Consider the following 17,757-nt stretch of genomic DNA (forward strand, 5'->3'; position numbering starts at 1 on the left):
TTATCTGTTTTGCCTGTTTTTGAGCTTTGTATAAATGGAAACATTATATACTACTTCCATTTCTGGCCTTTTTTCAAACATATTATTCATGATATTCACTTATGGTATTGGTGGAAGAAGTTTGCCAGCCAATCTGCACACATTGTCTTAGGCTTGCGGTTATAGCAAGAGAGGCAACCTCCTGTGGGGCAAGTGAACAGTGCCACTGGACAGAAGAAGCAAGTAATGTTGAAGTAGGTTCAAAATCTCCAGTAAGTTTCATAATTTAGAATGGCAGGTCTTGGAATCAGCTTCAGACCAGACTCTGCCTTGTCCTGGAACAGGTAACAATGACATTTCACTGAGAGGACCATGACAAATGATCATATAGCATAAAAAGCTATACTTCTCCATGCCAATGAAGTATCTAGATAGGCTGAGAGTGTTTAACCAATGAGCTTCACTTCCTGGGTATCTCATCCTGCAAAAGGTTTTAAATCCCTGATTTATTCAGAGTAAGATGTATGTACTCACCTCTGCCATAATGCTAAAGCAGTTTGGAAAAGCAAGAACTGTCTTCTTCATCAAGGATCACAGGTGGGAGGTGGAGAGGCTTTCATACTAAAGAGCCAGGCCTAAATCTCACAGAGAAGGCTGCCTTTTTTTTTTTCAGCCCCTCTGAACAATCTGTACTCATTTCCTGTTTAGGGCTCAGCTACATCCTTCTTGTCTGGTGTGTTGAGGATGGGTGGACTCTCAGACCACCATTCTCATCTCCTTGTGGTCTCCAGGGGCATCTGGGTACACAAGAGATAGAAACACAGCATTCTTCCTGCCCTCTGCTGTTTCTCAACAGGAAAACCTGGGATGGTACCTCACCTATCTTGGATTGCATTCTGCTTTCCCTGAGTGCCATATCAGTGGCACTCTGGCAGCCCAGCAGCAAGGCAGACATGCAGCCTGACAACGTTCTATACACTCCAGGGCTTTGGTAGCCAGAACATCAGCTCCTATACCTGAAAGCCAGGAATGTCATGATATTCATGACTCTCCAGCAGATCTCAGGGAGTTAGAAGTGGTTAAATGTACATGTTGAAACAATGAAACAATGTTGAAGGTTGTGTGACTCTTAGGCATTTATTTCATGTTAATTTTAAGGAATTCCCAGTGGAATTAGTTCTACTCACCAGGTGACTGGCTTACTAATGTACTTATGGGCTAATTTATCTGCTGTGTTAGTGTTTTACAGCTGGGAACAGACACCATGACCAAGGAACTCTTATAAGGACAATTTTTAATTACAGGTTTAGAGTTTCAGTCCATTATCATCAAGGTGGGAGTATGGCAGCATCCAGGCAGGCATTGTGCAGGAGAACCTGAGAGTTCTACATCTTCAGGTTCCTATAAAGATACTGGCTTCCAAGCAGCTAGGATGAGGGTTTTAAAGCCCATGCCTACAGTAACACACCTACTTCAACAAGGCCACACCTCCAAATAGTGCCACTCCCTGGGCCAAGCATATTCAAACCACCACATCTGCCTAGCCTTATTTCTCCATGCCTTTCAAATTAAAAAAAAAATCAACTGGACTATAGTTTTTATCTCTGGGTTTGTTTCTGGGGATTTAATATAATACTGATAGGTTGATCATTTTCCTGTGCTATAATATATTACTGTTACATAAATTAGGAAAGAGTATGAAGTATTTTACAGGCCATGTAGGCCATGAAGAATGGACAAAGAGGATCTAATGTGAGTGCCAACAATGGATTTTGTATATGTTATAGTTCCAAGGTTATCAGTCCTGTAGAAGATTACGTTTCGATATTATAATTGAATATATATGAATGAATATGTATGAATATATATAGTTACTATAGGCTCTTTACTTCTGAAAAATGAGCATCTCAAGATCTAAGAGACAAAGAACTATTGTGCTTGCAAAATACATCTTAAAAATCCTTAATAGCTTGGTTCCGCATGATGTAAGTGAATTTTTATTTAGTGGAACATACATAAGAACTATATATTTTACCTGTGTTTATCAAAAGTGTAACTTATTTCCAGAGATAGTGTAGTATGCTAATTATCCAGAGTTTCTTTTGTATTCAAATTCCCAACCATCTGATCTATAATAGAAGCTGTCAGTCTAGAAAAAGAAGCCAATTTAAAAGTGCATTAATAGGAAAAACAACAGCTGTTATAAATAGTGCTTCATATGCCTTTTGAGTATGGTTATAAATTGTTCCTGAGACTTAAAAGAATTGGGAATATATTAAAGTTTCACAACACACTCATATAATTTTTAAGTCAATTCAATTCTGTAGGCATATATTAGTGTTCAATGACCAGCAGTTTTTGGTTTATCGAGGGGCCAAAAAATAACATAGCAAATGCTAACAGTTCATCTTGTAACCTCTATCTTTATTAGAAAACTCAATAGCACAGATTAACATTTTATTTTATAGATCTTTTGCTTTATATAACATATAAAGATAAGCTGTGTTTAACTTCCATAATCCAAAATATAATCATGATGAATGTGTTCAAAGGAGAGAATAAACACAGCCATAGCCTACAGAATTTTTGTTTTTAGTAAGCAGTGTGGGATACTGTTCTAAGAATGGAATGACCTAAAGTTCTGTCTTAAAGTGAGTGTTTGATTTAACACACTGGTTATCTATTGTTCATCAAGAATCTTAAATTCTTTGCGGTGTATAGTAAAATGGAACGTCATAAGTGATGGGTATCAAGATATACTTCTTAGATCCTTATCTACAGAAAGCAGAGTCTACTGATGGCACCACCCACTGTCCCAGGAAATCTGTGCACTGCCTTTTTGCTACAGTTGTACTTCTTGCTAAGCTTCTTGTTGCCAATGATTGAGCCTAAGGAAGGCACAAAGGAAGCCTATTATTGCAAAATGAAAGAATTTTGCCACTGTTGCCTCTGAATATGGGTGCATCACTGATTTCTGTGAATGCTTCCTAGAGCTGTGGAGCTGTTTGTGATTCCGCTTTTCTTATAGGTACTGATCTTCTATGTAAATCACAATCTGAATTCTTCCGTTGCTTTCTCATATTTCCATTTCAAATAAATTTCTCACATGCATAATCTCACATTGCAAAGTGTTTCCAACTGAGCTTTAATGAACATAGTGATAAAGAGAATGGCCAATAAAACATGACAAGAATGTGGAACCAGTCCACTTAGTAACTTTTCAGAAACTAAGAGATGCCATTGTGAGCAGAAACCTCAGGTACGAGTTGGTGGCCCAATTGTTAAATGTTTCATCAGGGCTAACTTGGGAAAACATTCCAATGAAAGGGCTCCAATTCCAGCTGTGATGACTCAAACATTTAAATGATATAAACCTGAAGACATTGTTTACACAATGTTGTTGTCCTTGTCTTGTTTGGTACTAAGTTGCACTGCTATCCTACAGATGGGTAAGGAAAAACTGAAAGCTCTTGTAAGGCAGATATGGGAACCAGGACCCTTACTTAGTAGTCTGCTTACATTTTTAGCGGATGAGCACCTACAGATAGCTATAGAGAAAATAAGATAGAGTTATTCAATGGTGATATGATAGGGTAAGGGCTATAATATCACCTCTGGAGACCTCTGAATGACAGGACTTAAAGATTAGCTTTGCTAATAAGTTTAGGTTCTGTATTGGACAACTGTCACCCAAAAAACCAGAGTTGGAGATGTGAGTTGATCCTAAGGCATCTGAGATTTCAGTTGTTCTGGTTTCCTTAGAATTTGGGAAAGTATTTCACCTTTTGCTAGAAGAGGAAAGAAGCTTTATTTAGATAAGATGATAAATATCTCCCCCAGGAGACATTTTTAGTTCCCACCTTGTCTCTAGGCTAGTTAAAAATAATGCCTCGTATAATCTCAGCAAAGAGGCCTGATAAGTGAGAGGTAGTAAATTGCAGACCTTATAAGACAGTGCTGATGTATTTTCAGGGTCAGGGGACTATTACTGAAGCTATGAAGAGGCAAGTTCCATCACAGAATGCTGGTACACCCTTCTGAAGGTGCAGAGCTATGAAGATAACATTCTGAAAGACTGGGATACCATTATTTAGGGTATAGTATCCATTAAATAAGACACAACTCTAGAGTTCTGTATCTCCAAGAAGTATAATGTACAAATGCATCCAGGAAAAAAGGATTAACTAAAAGTGGTCTTACTGAACCATTCCACCACTCCCAATGACATATTTGGAGACTCTGTGCTTTCTGTCCCCAAAACATTATACTTAGAATATTTGCATGTTTTTTTTTTTTCTCCAAAAGATTGTCCTTGACAGGAGACTCACAGGGGTAACTAGTAAACTTACTAAAACAATCATCATCTCTTTCATATACTTTGGACCTTGTACATCTGGAATCTGGGGAAAATGTCATGCATGCACAAGTCAACAACTTTCACTGGGAAGAGGACACAGGACACTCCCATACAGTGGAAAAGAAGTGAACATGTGTGGCACTTAGTAGGTCCAGGTGGGTTTCCTGCCATTCTTGGCTTCACTGAAACCATGAATAAACAACCACATAACAGAGAAACGTGATTACTATGTGCACAAACACACCTCAGAAGAATCATTTGGTCATACCTGCTGGTAAGGCATCTGAGCAAAATAGCAAAATAACAAAGGTGCAGAAAGTTTGAAATGGTGACTGGAGGAAGTAGGAAGGAGCTTTGGCTGTGTAAACAAACACAGTGATGTGTCTGTAGGGAACAACACTAACCTCTGTCCTAAAAGTTTCTCCTTAGGAAGAGGCCCCACAGGAACAGAGGGAGAATTGACCTGGAGACTTCAATAGAGAAGCAGAGCTGTACCACATCAGTGCTATATTTATGCAGTTGTAGGGACTACTGATGAACTCTCCTGTTGTAGGGTGTATGCCTGGAAGATGTTCTAGCTGCTGCTTCTTCACTCATCTACTGCTGTTCTAGCACTAAGGCACATTTCCTGCTGTTTGCTCTTATTAAGTAACTGGCTATGACAGGGGTCTATGGCTGGTCCATTCAAATCAGATATGACACTAGTTATTTGGAAAATATTTGAAATATTAAAATACCATATATTGTGCATATTTTTTCGTTCTTTAAGATAGGATTTTTATAATATAAAACAACAGGTTTTAGCTATAGACATGAAGCTGAGGAAATATCAAGAATTGTGTGAACTATTCTATTGTTCACAACTAAAGGAAGAAACAATAATGAGATATATTTTCCTAACCTCTTAGTTTTTTAAAGCTTAATTGACTTAATTCAGTGATGAAAAGTATACTAGAATATAATCAGGCTTATGAAACATTTTGGCTAGATTAATTACTGAAATATTTGGAGAAGATAGTTTTTATTTTACTTTCTTGATCTCTCTCTCTCTCTTTCTGTGCATGCATGTGTGTGTGTGTGTGTGTGTGTGTGTGTATGTGCACGTGCATGTACATATGGCAGTGGTCAACTCTTGAAGTCTTCATCCATTACTGTACTTTTTGAGATAGGCTCTATTTCAAATTTTTGGTTATATTGACAACCCAGTGAGACACAGGATATGCAAATCTCCATTTTCTCAGCACAAGTTTTATATTTTGTGTTGCTATACCTGGCCTTTATGTGGTTATTTGAGATTTGGACTCATGTCCTCATGCTTACATAACAAGCATTTTATCCACTGAATCATATCTCATGTCCCTTAAGCACTTTTAAAATTTCATTTCTTTTAACGCAACAGTCTCATAGCTGGGAAGTTTTCATATTTGCCTAAGTAAAAGCATATAGGAATAAATAGACAGAGGAAAAATCAAACAAACAAACTTGTGGTTATTAATACTCATTGAGTGCTTATGTGAAACAGAAGACTTGAAAGTCTAGATTTAAAAGTCCATTTTAGCTTCCAGTTTCTGTCTGCACCCAGAGCTGATCCTGTGCCCCAGTGCTCCATACTCAAATACCACAAGGAAAGAGCTGATCTCCCAGAAATGCTGACACACCTATGAACACAGGTAAGATCAACACTTCTGCTTAAATCCTGGCCCAAGAGGGACCCTCCCAGAGCCATCAGGAAACAGGAACCAAGGAACAGCTAGGGACAGGATCTTTTGGTTTCCTTCTGCACTCCTAAGCTGACCGGGTGCAACAGATCTCCATACTAAAATTTCTCCCAGAGAGAACTGGTCTTTCAGGACTACTGACAAATAGGTTTGCAGGAGTGACAAGCCACAGTCAGAGACAGCAAGACAAGCTAACACCAGAGATAAACAGATGGCAAAAGGCAAGGGCACTAACATAAGCAACAGAAGCCAAAGCTACCTGGCGTCATCAGAACACACTTCTCCCACCTTAGCTAGACCTGGGTACCCCAACACACCAGAAAAGCAAGACTCTGATTTAAAATCACATCTCATGATGATGATAGAGGACTTTAAGAAGGACGTAAATAACTCCCTTAAAGAAATACAGGAGAATTCAGGTAAAAAGATAGAAAACCTTAAAGAGGAAAACAAAAATTCCTTAAACAATTACAGGAAAATACAACCAAACAGGTAAAGGAATTGAACAAACCATCCAGGATCTAAAAATGGAAATAAAAACAATAAAGAAATCACAAAGGGAGACAACACTGGAGATAGAAAACCTAGGAAAGAGATCAGAAACCATAGATGCAATAATCACCAACAGAATACAAGAGATAGAAGAAAGAAACTCGAGGGCAGAAGATATCAAAGAAAATGTTGACACAACAGTAAAGAAAATACAAAATGCAAAAAGGTCTTAACCCAAAACATCCAGGAAATCCAGGACATAATGAGAAGGCCAAACCTAAGGATAATAGGTATAGAAAAGCATGAAGATTCCCAACTTAAGGGCCAGTAAATATCTTAAACAAAAATGTAGAAGAAAACTTACCTAACCTAAAGAAATAGATGCCCATCAATATACAAGAAGACTACAGAATTCCATATAGATTGGACCAAAATAGAAATTCCTTCTGTCACATAATAGTCAAAACACAAAATGTGCAAAACAAAGAAAGAATATTAAAAACAGTAAGGGAAAAAAGGTCAAATAATGTATAAAGGCACACCTATCAGAATTATACCAGACTTCTCACCAGAGACTATGAATGCTAGAAACTCCTGGGAAGATGTCATACTGACCCTAAGAGAACATAAATGCCAGCCCAGGTTACTACACCCAGAAAAACTCTTAATTACCAGAGATGGAGAAAACAAGATATTCCATGAGAAAACCAAACTAACACAATAACTTTCCACAAATCCAGCCCTACAAAGGATAATAGAAAACTCCAAAACAAGAAGGAAAACTACACCCTAGAAAAAGCAAGAAAGTAATTTTTCAACAAACCCCAAAGAAGATAGTTACACAAACATAAAAATAGCATAAAAAATATCAGGAAGGAACAATCACTGTTCTTTAATACCTCTTAACATTAATGGATTCAATTCCCCAATAAAAACACATAGACTATCAGACTGGATATGTAAAAAGGATCCAGCACTTTGCTGCCTACAGAAAATGCATCTCAGTGTCAAAGACAGACACTACCTCAGAGTAAAAGGCTAGAAAACAATTTTCCAAGCAAATGGTCTCAAGAAAGAAGCTGAAGTAGCCATTCTAATATCACATAACATCAACTTTCAACCAAAATATATGAAAAAGGTTAAGGAAGGACAGTTCATAATCATCAAAGGAAAAATTTTCCTTACTTGCTTTGGCAGCACATATACTAAAATTGGAACAATACAGAGAAGATTAGCATGGTCCCTGTACAAGGATGACATGCAAATTCGTGAAGCGTTCCATATTTTTCTCACTGATAAGTGGATATTAGACCAGTAACTTAGAATACCCAAGATACAAGATACAATTTGCAAAACACATGAAACTCAAGAAGAACGAAGACAAAAGTGTGGACACTTTGCTCCTTCTTAAAATTGGGAACAAAACACCCATGGAAGGAGCTACAGAGACAAAGATTGGAGCTGAGATGAAAGGATGGACCATCTAGAGACTGCCATACCCGGGGATCCATCCCATAATCAGCTTCCAAACGNTGACACCATTGCATACACTAGAAAAATTTTGCTGAAAGAACCCTGATATAGCTGTCTATTGTGAGGCTATGCCGGTGCCTAGCAAACACAAAAGTGGATGCTCACAGTCAGCTATTGGATTGATCACAGGGCCCCCAATGGAGGAGCTAGAGAAAGTACCCAAGGAGCTAAAGGGGTATGCAACCCTATAGGTGGAACAACAATATGAACTAACCAGTAACCCAGAGCTCATGTCTCTAGCTGCATATGTAGCAGAAGATGGCCTAGTCGGCCATCATTGGAAAGAGAGGCCCCCTAGTCTTGCAAACTTTATATGCCTTAGTACAGGGGAACGGCAGGGCCAAGAAGTGGGAATGAGTGGGTAGGGGAGTGGGAGGCGAGGGTATGGGGAACTTTTGGGATAGCATTGGAAATGTAAATGAAGAAAATACCTAATTAAAAAAAATCTTTCAAGAAAAACTCTCAATTCTGGACATCTATGCTCCAAGTCAACCCAGTTGAAACAAAAAGAACTATACAAACCCACATTCATAAAAGAAACTTTACTAATACTCAAAGCAAACATTGCACCTCACACAGTAATAGTGGGAGACTTCAACACCCACTCTCAGCAAAGGACAGAGCATGGAAAGAGAAACTAAACAGAGACACAGTGAAACTAACAGAAGATATGGACCAAATAGATTTAACAGATATCTATAGAAGATTTTATCCATTTATTTAGATGCCTCTCAGCCATTTGTTATTCTTCAGTTGAGAATTATTTGCTTAGCTCTGTACCCCATATTTAATAGGTAATTTGTTTCTCTGGAGTCTTACTTCTTGAGTTCTTTGTATATATTGTATATTAGCACTCTATAAGATGTAGGATTTTCAGTAAATGGTGCTGGTTCAACTGGTGGTTTGCATGTAGAAGAATGCAAATTAATCTGTTCTTTTCTCCTTGTACAAAGCTCAAGTCCAAGTGGATTCAGGACCTCCAAATAAAACCAAAATATACTAGAACTAATAGAAAATAAAGTGGGAAAGAGCCTTGAGCTCATGGGCACAGGGAAAAATTTCCTGAACTGAACACCAATAGCTTATGCTGTAAGATCAATAGTTGACAAATGGGACCTCATAAAATTACAAAACTTTTTAAAGGCAAAGGACACTGTAAATTAGACAAAGTGTTAACTAACAGTTTGGGATTACAGAGTTTCTTGTGAGAAATGATCACTGATCACTTGGTTTCTACCCATATATCCCACAATATAGCAAGAGATAAGTATTTTTATCTAACATCTACAGGGGGGCCTACACACAGACACACAGATATACAGAGAGAGAGAGAGAGAGAGAGAGAGAGAGAGAGAGAGAGAGAGAGAGAGAGAGAGAGAATCCTCAGGGCTGGAACATATATTTACACACAGGTTTGGATAAATAATTCTCATTTTCATTTTGATTGCTCAACCAGAGGATCAGTGAGCATATTAGTAATGCACATTTCTGTGTGTGTTCTAGAAAGCATTTATCCAATAAGTAAGGCCAATTCTGAATGTGGTTAGCACTGTACCATAGTTACAAGTCATGATGAAACCCTACAGATGTACTAATTCCTGATTTCAGTCCAACACAGTGTGATGCAAGCTGATTTCCAAATGCCATCTATACATTGATGGATAAAAATTGAGAAATTATTGGCTATCTGACCTAAATTTAGATCATCACCTTTTTTTCCTCTCATTAAAGGGAATTTGTCTAAAATATTTTGGTGTGAAATAAATATTTTGTTTTTACTTTATTTCATAAAGAAAAAGTTTCTGTATATTATTAAGTTATCTAGTATATAGTCTCTGACCATATACTAGAGAAGAAGAGTTATTAAAGATTGAAATTAAAATTATACTTAGACATAAATAAATCTACCTTGTCAATATGTGGAGGGATATATAGGAACATTAAGCAGTATAAGACTCAATACTCTTTTCGAGGCTCTTCCCCACTTTCTCCTCTATAAGTTTCAGTGTCTCTGGTTTTATGTGGAGGCCCTTGATTCACTTGGACTTGAGCTTTGAACTAAAACAAAAGAATATACCATCTTCTTAGCACCTCATGCTACCTTCTCCAAAACTGACCATATAATTGGTCACAAAACAGGGCTCAACTGATACAAGAAGATTGAAATAATCCCATGCATCATATCAGATCACCACAGACTAAGTCTGGTCTTCAATGACGACAGCAATGACAGAAAAACCAAAAAACCAAAAAACCAAAAAACCAAAACCAAAACCAAAACCAAACCAAACCAAACCAAACCAAACCAAACCAAACCAAAACAAAACAAAAACCCAACAACAACAACAACCCCCCCCAAAAAAACCCCAAACCAAAAACCAACCAACCAAATAAACAAAAAACAAAAACAAAACAAAACAAAACAAAAAAAACCCAAACCAAAAAAAACCCCAAAACCAAAAATCAGAAACCCACGTACACATGGAAGCTGAACAATGCCCTACTCAATGATAACATGGTTCAGGAAGAAATAGAGAAGTGAAAGACTTTTAGAATTCAATGAAAATGAAGGCAAAACATATCCAAACTTATGGGCAACAATGAAAGCAGTGCTAAGATGAAAACTCATAGCTCTGAATGCCTCCCAAAAGATTCTGGAGAAAGCATACAGTAGCATTTTGACAACACATCTGAAAGCTTTAGAACCAAAAGAAGCAAATATACCCATGAGGAGGAGACGGCAGGAAATAATCAAACTCGGGGCTGAAATCAACCAAGTTGAAACAAAAAGAACTATATAAAGAAGCAACAAAACCAGGAGCTGGTTCATTGAGAAAATCAACAAGATAGATAAACCCTTAGCCAGACCAACCAGAGGGCTCAGTGACAGTATCCAAATTAACAAAATCAGAAATGTAAAGGGAGATATAATAGCAGAAACTGAGGAAATGCAAAAAACCATCAGATCCTACTATGAAAGATTATATTCAACGAAACTGGAAAATCTGGATGAAATGGACAATATTCTAGACAGATAACAAATACCAAAGTTAAATCAGGATCAGACAAACCATCTAAAAAGGCCCATAACCCCTAAAGAAATAGAAGCATTCATTAAAGTCATCCAATCAAAAAAAGTCCAGGACCAGATGGGTTTAGTGCACAATTCTATCAGACCTTCAAAGAATACCTAATTCCAATAATCAACTATTCCGCAAAATAGAAAGAAGATCTGATACCAATTTTCCTCACACTGTTACATGAAATAGAAACAGAAGGATTATTACCTAACATGTACTATGAAGCCATAATTACTCTGACACCCAAACCATACAAGGATCCAACCAAAAAAGAGAACTTTAGAGCAATCTTGCTTATGGATATTAATGCAAAAATACTCAATGAAATTCTTGCAAACTGAATCCAAGGACATATCAAAACAGTCACTCACCATGATCATGTAGGCTTCATCCCAGGGATGCAGGGATGGTTCAATATATGGAATTCCATTAATGTAATCCATAACATAAACAAAGTCAAAGAAAGAGACCACATGATCACCTCATTAGATGCTGAGAAAGCATTTGTCAAATTCAACACATCTTCATGTTTAAAAGTCTTGGAAAGATGAAGAATTCAAGGCCCATACCTAAACATAGTAAAAGTTATATTCAGCAAACCAGTAGCCAACATCAAACTAAATGGAGAGAAACTTGCAGCAATCCCACTAAAATCAGGGACTAGAATTGCTGCCCCCCCTCCCTACCTATTCAATATAATACTCAAATTTCTAGCCAGAGCAATTAGACAACATAAGGAGGTCAAAGGGATTCAAAATTGGCAAGAAAAAAGTAGTCAAAATATTACTATTTGTAGATGATATCATAGTATAATTAAGTTCCCCCAAAATTCCACCAGAGAACACTTAAAGCTGATAAACAACTTCAGGAAAGTGGCTGGATATAAAATTAATTCAAAAAAAAAATCAGTAGTCTTCCTCTACTCAAAGGAAAAGCAGGCTGAGAAAGAAATTAGAGAAACAACACCCTTCACAATAGTCATAAACAATATCAAGTGTCTTGGTGTGACTCTAACCAAGTTAGTGGATGATCTTTATGACAAGAATTTCAAGTCTCTGAAAAAAGAAATCTAGGAAAACTTCCAAAGAGCAAAAGATCTCCCATGTTCGTGGATTGGCAGGATTAATATAGTAAAAATACCCATCTTGCCAAAAGCAATATACAGATTCAATGGAATGCCCGTCAATATTCCAACTCAATTCTTCATAGAGTTAGAAAGAGCAATTCTCAAAGTCATTTGGAACAACAACAACAACAACAACAACAAAAACCAAACCAAAACAGTATATCAAAAACTATTCTCAACAATAAAAGAATTCTGGGTGAATCACCATCTCTGACCTCAAGCTGTACTACAGAGCAACAGTGATGAAAACTGCATGGTATTGGTATATGACAAGCAGGTAGACCAAAAAAACAGAATTGAAGACCTGTAAATGAATGCACACACCTATGGTCACTTGATCTTTGACAAAGGAGCTAAAACCACCCAAAGAAAAAAAGATAGCATTTTCAACAAATGGTGTTGGTTCAACTGGCAGTCATCACATAGAAGAATGCAAATTGGTCCATTCTTATCTCCCTGTACAAAGATCAAGCCCAAATGGATCAAGGACCTCCTCATAAAACCAGATAAACTGAATCTAATAGAAGAGAAAGTGGGGAAGATCCTCAAACATATGGGCACAGGGGAAAAGATCCTGAACAGAACACCAATGGCTTATGCTCTAAGATCAACAATAGACAAATGGGACTTCATAAAATTGCAAAGCTTTTGTAAGGCAAAGGACACTGTTAATTGGACAAACAGCATCCAACAGATTGGGGAAAGATCGTTACCAATCCTACATCTAGTAGAGGATTAATATACAATAAATACAAAAAACTCACGAAGTTGGACTCCAACTAAATAACCCTATTAGAAAATGAGAAACAGAGCTAAACAGAGAATTCTCAGATGAGGAGTCTCAAATGGATGAGAAACACCTAAAGAAATGTTCAACATCCTTAGTCATCAGGGAAATGCAGATCATAACAACCCTGAGATTCCACCTCACACCAGTCAGAATGGCTAAGATGAAAAACTCAGGTGACAGCAGATGCTGGCAAGGATGTGGAGAAAGAGGAACACTCCTCCATTGCTGATGGGACTGCAAGCTGGTACAACCACTCTGGAAATCATTCTGGCGCTACCTCAGAAAATTGGACATAGTACTACCTGAGTACCCAGGAATACCACTCCTGGGCATATACCCAGAAGATGACCCAAAAGTAATAAGGACATATGTTCTACAATGTTCACAGCAACTATATTTCTGATAGCCAGAAGCTGGAAAGAACCCAGATGTCTCTCAACCGAGGAATGGATACAGAAAATGTGGTACATTTACACAGTGGAATACTCCTCAGCTATTAATATCAATGATTTACTGAAATTTGCAGGCAAATAGATGCAACTTGAACATATGTGAATGAGGTAACTCGGTCACAAAAGAACACACATGCACTCACTGATAAGTGGATATTAGTCCAAAAGTTTGGAATATTCATGATTCAATTCACAGATCATATGAAGCCAAAGAAGAAAGACTAAAGTGTTGATGTTTCAGTCCTTTTTAGAAGGGGGGACCAAGTACTCACAGGAGGAAATATGTAGACATAGTGTGGAGCAGAGACTGAAGGAAAGGTGATCCAGGACTGCCCCACCTGGAGTTCCATCTTAAATACAATTACCAAACCCAGACAATATTGTGGATGCTGGGAAGTGCTTGCTGACAGGAATCTGATGTGGCTGTCTTCTGAGAGGCTCTGCTAGAGCCTGACAAACACAGAGGAGTTTGCTTGCAGCCAACCATTGGATTGAGCGTGGGGTCCCAGATGGAGGAGTTGCAGAAGGCTCTGAAGGAGCTGTGGGGGTTTGCAGCCCTATAGGGGAATCAACAGTATCAACCAGCCTGAACTCCCAGAGTTCCCGGGTACTGGACCACCAACCAAAGAGTACACATGGAGGTACCTATGGCTCAGGCCACATATGTGGCAGAGGATGGCCTTGTTGAACATCAGTGGGAGGAGTGTCCCTTGGGCCTGAGAGTGGTTGATGCCCCAGTGTAGGGGAATGCCAGGGTGGGAAGGTGGGAGTGGGTGGTGGGTCGGGAAGCACCCTTATAGATGCAGGGCGACAGGGAATGAATGGGAAAGGAGGGTTCCAAAGGGGAGACCTGAAAAGGGGAAAACATTTGAAATGTAAATAAATAAAATATCCAATTTTTTAAAAAGTCCATTTTAGTAGTCAGCTTTACCAGCTGGACTGTAAAACACCCTTCTGGATATTACAGAGATCTCAAGTGTTAGCTACAGTTTTTAAAACTTGTGAATATCATCTAAAAATTATGACATCTTAAAGTGTGCTCTCTCTATTTTTTGTTTGCTCACTAAAATTCAATAAAGAGTAAGAACTTCATAAAGCATGCTTTTGCAAGACTGTCCCTGGATGATGGAGTAGGTTGACATTTTTCTAATGTGCTGCATCTAGATCCCACTTGACAATGTGGTATTTAGACTCATACATGTGAGTTGGGATATTATCTTTGTCAGCAAAAAAAGAGCATAAAACTCTTAGGGAAGTAAAGTAGCAATTTACATGAGGAAAGAAATGATAAAGGTTTTGTGTCTTTTAAGCTAATGTGCTTAGAAAATCAAGATTCTCAGGCTGTAAACCAAATATATAAAATAATAATATTGAAAAAATTGTACTATCATTTTGTTTGCTAACACAATAAAGTTCTCTAGGGAATTATCCCTAGCTTCCACATGTATAGTACAAATCCGATAATTTAATCAAATTACTTAATTTCCTTCCCCTTGGCAATGGGCAAAGAAACACCTTGTTGGTGATGTTATTCTTATATCAATCAGGGCAGAGCAGATGGCAGTCCTTTGTGCATCCTAGCTGGATGTCTGGCTTGGTGGCCAAAGCTGTTTTATGCCCATGACACATAAAAATAAAATCAAATAAAACCAAATCCAGGCATCCAAGCTTAGAAGGAGAAAGGGACTTGTAGACTGCCATGGCATCCACAGATCCTCCAGTGCTCAGCACAGGCAGGCCATAGACTTAGGATGGAGGATATCATCCAGGGCTTGCAGGGTGAGCCATCCCAATGTACAAGTATGTGGTGATCAGATGGGGTTGGGGGAGAGGGGAAGTGAAGTTGAGCATTAGGAAGAGAGATTTAACTGGAGACTGGAGTATAGAGAGGAGGAGCCTGTTGTTAGTGGCCAGCCTTGCCACCTTTGGCCATGGTGAGGTCCCAGTCTGAGCTGATAGGGTCATGTCTGAATCAGTGGCTATGTAGCAGCAGTGTTTGATGTCAATGTCCGTGGATGTATCTTAGGGTTTTACTGCTGTGAACAGACACCATGATGAAAGCAGTTCTTATAAGGACAACATTTAATTGGGGCTGACTTACAGGTTCAGAGGTTCAGTCCATTATCATCAAGGTGGGAACATAGCAGCATCCAGGCAGGCATGGTGCAGGAAGAGCTGAGATCTATGTCTTCATCTGAAGGCTGTTAACAGAATATTGGTTCCCAGGCAGCTAGGATTGAGGGCCTTAAAATCCACACCCACAGCGACACATCTACTTCAACAGGGCCACATCTTCTAATAAAGCCACTCCCTGGGCTGAGCATATATAAACCATCACAGGAAGATTATTATTATAAGGGAACATGAGGATGTTCCTGGTTGGGGCAGCCACCATGGACCACATGAATGTTCAGGGTCACATAACTGGCCACTCCCCTCAATCAATGCAGTGCTCTAGAGAGCTGGCCTCATCTCTCATGGGGGTAGTACTCAAGAGAGATGTTCCTGTGCCTCACCTAGGCAGCACAGTGGAGCTGGCCCTAGTGATGGGATTATGAATGTGGAAGAGCTGACCATGTCACTCACTTGCCATGGGGTGGAACATAGAGGTGATGCCACCCACTTCTGCCCTTTGCCACCTCTGGCAGTGGGGGAAGCTGCACACACACAGGGACATGAACTTGGGAAAGCTAGGCCTGCCTCTTATCAGCTGCAGCACTTGAGACTGAAGGCCCTGCACCATAGCTGAATAGTTGTGGGACTGTGAAAGGTAGCCTGGTTCCCAGTTGAGCTAAGGTTTGAATCACTGGAGATCTTGAAGGGACAGTAGGTGTTGGCCTGTTTCTAGGCACCAGGTCTCTGTGGGCACCAGGTCTCTGTCTCTAGATGCAACACCCCCACCCCCAGATTTGTGGCCATCAGTCACATATGGGAAATGCCCCAAGCCCCTTCACTTGTAGAGGATGTGACCTGTGGTCACGTAGGCTCAAGACAGATCTCCATTTTAATGAGGTACCTAAAGGCCTGGAGGACTCAGTCAATAAGCTTTCCTTCCCAGACACTCCTCGCTGCAAAAAGTATTTAATCTCAGGCCCACCCTGAGAAGTGGGGTCCAGTTTTACTCATCCACTTTCCACCATGACAAAAAATGTCTTAAAACCATGGACTGCCTCTTTTCATTGGGATCCACCATGGGGAGCCATGGAGAAGGCCTTCACCTATAGAACTGTGTCTACTGTGAATTAGAGCTGTCCAATCTTCTGTAGAAGGCCTCTCTGCATTCTCAGCCACAGCCTCCACCAAGCCCAAGACTGCTGCCTATTAAACCAAGAACTTTCCCCTTAGGACCAGCCAGAGGTACATATTTTTACCCCAACCCCAGGCTATATCCAGACTGCTGGCCCCTACTCCATTCTCAGCTCTTCCGTGACCTACAGCCTAGATGCCCAGGAGACTGATAACCATATGGCCCCAGCCTCATCGCAGGCCCAGCCAGCTCTGGCTGTCCCACACCTCAGGCTGTGCTTCCCCACCCCCGGAGCAGTGTCCCAGGGCTTCCTTATGGCCTAACACCTGCCCGGTGACAGCGTGGGGTAAGCGTGATCAAAATTCCTGTGTCCTGCCTCCCTGAGGAGCTGAGCCCTGTGGTGGAGCAGACACAGGGCCTATAACCCTACAGATAGTACTGTAGAGATGACCCCGGTGGCAGGGGCTCAGGTGTGCCAGCCAGCCCCAAGGACATAGTTTCATCTGCCATGAGGTGACATGAATGCAGGGGTGATTTCAGGAGAACTGGCCCAGTGAGAAAGGTGACCCTCCCCCTCACCTACTGCTGTACTCAGGAGTGATAGTGGGCCATGCACCTTGCCTGGGCAGCCCAGTGGAGCTGACTTGTGTAGGCATAAGTGAGACAGTCCTAAGAGGATTGGAGTCAGAGAGCTAACTCACCTAGTCTCTCTCAACCTGCAGCACTTGGGAAAATGGGCACTGAACCTTGACAGGACTGCGTAGTGGAGCTGGCTCTGGAGCTGTGTATGGATGAGCTGACCTCAAGACCATGAGATTATGATCACTGAGATGGGCTGAACAGTTCAACTACCACCCAAGTCCAAACCCAGGGCTTGGAACTGGCCCATCCCAAATCTTATCATCTGCAACACCTGAAAGGGCCAGCTTTACTCTTAAAGAACTGCAGGACCTCCATGACTTCCAGTAACAACAAGATAACAG

At 39.8% G+C, this 17,757-nt stretch overlaps 2 non-coding genes across 2 annotated transcripts; both read left to right on the top strand.

Moving 5' to 3' along the window:
- The first annotated feature begins 7,731 nt into the window (after positions 1–7,731).
- On the top strand, positions 7,732–7,834 carry LOC115029525. The gene has a single exon (XR_003835086.1). It is a non-coding gene; the product is annotated as a U6 spliceosomal RNA (small nuclear RNA).
- A 7,181-nt stretch (positions 7,835–15,015) lies between these two features.
- On the top strand, positions 15,016–15,158 carry LOC115029461. Its single transcript, XR_003835037.1, has one exon. It is a non-coding gene; the product is annotated as a small nucleolar RNA SNORA48 (small nucleolar RNA).
- The last annotated feature ends 2,599 nt before the right edge of the window (positions 15,159–17,757 follow it).

This window comes from Mus caroli, chromosome 15 (genome assembly GCF_900094665.2).
Source record: "Mus caroli chromosome 15, CAROLI_EIJ_v1.1, whole genome shotgun sequence".
Lineage (NCBI taxonomy): Eukaryota > Metazoa > Chordata > Mammalia > Rodentia > Muridae > Mus > Mus caroli.